Source organism: Mesoplodon densirostris, unplaced genomic scaffold (genome assembly GCF_025265405.1).
Source record: "Mesoplodon densirostris isolate mMesDen1 unplaced genomic scaffold, mMesDen1 primary haplotype scaffold_37, whole genome shotgun sequence".
Taxonomy (NCBI): domain Eukaryota; kingdom Metazoa; phylum Chordata; class Mammalia; order Artiodactyla; family Ziphiidae; genus Mesoplodon; species Mesoplodon densirostris.
Window position 1 is genome coordinate 885539 of NW_026778196.1, and position 3408 is coordinate 888946.

The window sequence follows — 3408 nt, forward strand, 5'->3', positions numbered from 1 at the left end:
CATTCTGTTTTAAAAATAATGTTTCCTTTGCTTCTGAACCAAACTCAGTCTTGATCTGTTGGCTCCAATGACACTGGGCATGGGGACTCCTGTTGGGGTCCACTCTGGAGGATCAGTAACAGAAATTGAGAACATTGTAACTTCAATGAACAGATGTGTGAGCCAAACTGTAGTTAACATAGAGCAGTGTATAATGCTCGGGTAAAATAAGATGTTTCTAAGACTTACCTTTGATATTTCCATCACTTTACTATAAGCAAGTTCAGTGAAGACGTCTGTCTTATTTGTCAGGTCAACATTAGAGAAATGAAGTGATTGATTTCCATGGATGTACATCGAATACTCTTGGCTGAAGCTTCAATCTTGTTTTGAATGCTTTTCCATTGAAAAGGATACCTCTCTTTCAGCTCCCCCGTTTCTGAGAAGTATAAAATCTTATAATTTATTATTACCAAAGGGGAAAGGTAGGAGAAGGGATATATTAAGAGTTTGGGATTAACACATACACACTGCTATGTATAAAATAGATCATCAACAAGGAACTACTGTATAGCACAGGGAACTACACTGAATATTTTGCAATAACCTATAAGGGGAAATAACCTGAAAAAGAATCGATATTTTTATTGACATCATCTATCAATGACAGATAAAATGTAACCTAAGCAAGGCCGATGGTGAACACTTCTGACCCTGAAGATTTCAATCATCTAAAGTTTGGGCTCTGCCTATTTCCCAAGGCCCTTAATGGACATACGTGTAGCCGTAGCTTAAAAATTCCCCAATTTGGGGTTCGGGGAGACACTGATTTGGAAAAATCCCTGGTGTTCTCCTTACATGCATGGGACCCTTCCTACAGCTAAAACATGCCTGTCACACCTAGAGGATGGTACACCGTTTGATCGGAAAGAGTTTGGAAAAGGCACCTCATCTCCTCATCGCCTGGTGCTCGGGTTCACCCCTCCAGCATCTTTCCTAACAATCTCCTCACTTGGGGATATCAGCACCGTCAACATCCTGTTGCACACAGTTTGGAATTTGTCCAGAGGATGAAGCAGAAGGATGAGAAAAAATTAGAGGCAAGTCTTAGTTGTTCGGACAGGCACATGCCACTCTAATTTCCAATCCGGAAGACAAATTCATCAAAGGCTAGAATTGCCCACGGAAACAGAATAGGGCTAGAGGCAATCCTGCTGTTTTGTGTCCAGTTTCCAAAAACACAAGTTGAATAATGGAACTCAGGGGCACTAAAATTCATGAAACTGCATAGTTGAAAATATCTATTGTCGAAAAATATCTTGAGGTAAGTCACAGAAAAGGACTTGTAAGCAAGGGAGAGTGGCAGGAAACAGATTTGAAGAGGTAGAAAGGACTCCCCATTAAAGCACAAGAAAAGGGTCTGAACATCGCCAATGATGCAGTTTGCCCAAAAGGGCGTATGCATTTTTTTCTGAATATATTCAAGTAAAGGCCATACACACTTTTTATCCAACCAAACAGGTGGGCACTGGAAATCAATACTACAAAATGTATCACTTCACATCAGTCAGAAGGGCCATCCTCATAAAGTGTAAACACCAGAAATGCAGGGCAGGGTGAGGAGAAAAGGGAGCCCTGTGAGGCTGATAGTGGAAATGTAATTTGCCAACAGCCACTCTGGAGAAGTGTATTGTGTTTGCTAAAATATCTAAAAAATGAGCTACAGAGCATAGGGCACTTGCACTCATGGGCGTATACCTTGGGAAAAACAAAAATGGACAGAAAACAGGCCCGCCAACGTTTACCACCTCTCTGTTAAAAAGGGCCTCCACTTGGATATAACCTAAATGTCCCTGGAAGGATAAAATGGATAAAAGAGATGGGGTACTTATGTAGAGTGGAATATTACTCATCCAGAAATCCATGAAATAAGGCCAGTTGTAACAACTCTGGAGGAGTTACATACGATCATTCTAAGTGACATATGTCAGAAAGAAAAAGACACATATCATAAGATGTCACTTAAAGGTGGAATCAAAAATGGCTACACATGAAATAAACTACAAAACAGAAACATAGTCAAATATGTAGAAAATAGACATAAGGCTGCTAAATGGGAAAGGTGGGGAATGGTGAGGTATTATCCAGGAGGTTGAAATTAGCAAAGATACCATTCCAAGTACCGAATTGAATAACTGACAAGGCCTACATGGTACCTCAAAGAACTGCACTCAGCCCACTCAAGTCAGTGGACAATAATACATATGACTCGTAAGCATCTGAAAAATAATTTATTGTTGTCTCTCAGTACATGAATCAAGTGGATGTACAGCAGCAAAAAACAGAGCTTTGAAAATCAGCTGTAACCAATATAAAAATAAATTTTAAAATATTTATAAAAACAGTGAGACAGACAAAAATTCTTACAACAATTGTTGAAGGGCTACAATGTAACAGGGATTGAACACATGTAGACCCACAGCAGGATGATATATAAGGCTGGAAGCTATACAGGCTAAGAGATGTTAGAGAGGCTGTGTGAGGAAATGCAGACCTTTTAAATTAATACTGCCTGGTACCCATTCCATGGGTCCCAAATCGGCAGGTTCAAGGGAATCTTCTGACAGCAAAAACATGCCTGGGAAACCGAGATGAATGTACACCGTGTGCTCAGGAAAGGTGTCTAAAATGCACCTCATTTTTGATCTCCTGGTGCTGGGGTTCGCCATTCCAGCCACATTACTAACAATCTCCCCACTTGGAGAATAAGCACCTTTAACCTCCTGTTTCACACAGTTTGCAATTTGTGCAGAGGATAAATGGGAAGGGGGGAACCAATGAGAGATTAGCTGTAGGAGTTTTGACAGGCACATGTCACTCAAATTTCCCATTAGGAAGAAGAATTAACCAAAGGCTCAGCCTGCCTCCTCAGAACCAGAATAGGGCCAGAAGCAATTCAAAGGTTTGGCGGCCAGCTCACAAAAACAACGAGTTGCAAAATGGAGCTCAGGGGCAGACAATTCAAAGACGTGCAAAGATATAAATGATAACCAACGTCCAAAAATATATTCAGGTAAGGCAACGAAGAGGATCTGAATGAGAGGCAGAATTGCAGGAAACAGATTTCAAAAGGTAGATTGTACTCACATTTAAAGCATATGGAAAGCAGCAGAATTTCTCAAATGATGCAGTTGGGCAAAAGGGTGTATGCGTTTTTTTCGTGAATATCTTTAGGAAAAAAACGCATACAGAGTTTTTGGCCAACCAAGCAAGCGGTAAATGCAAATCCGCACAACAAAGAAGTCTCAATGTCCACTGATCAGAAAGGCCATCCAAAAAATGTGTACAAACCAGAAATGCTGGAGAGGTCATGGAGAACAGGGATCCTAGTCACGCTGATGGGTGGGGTATAAATATCCAAGAGCCACT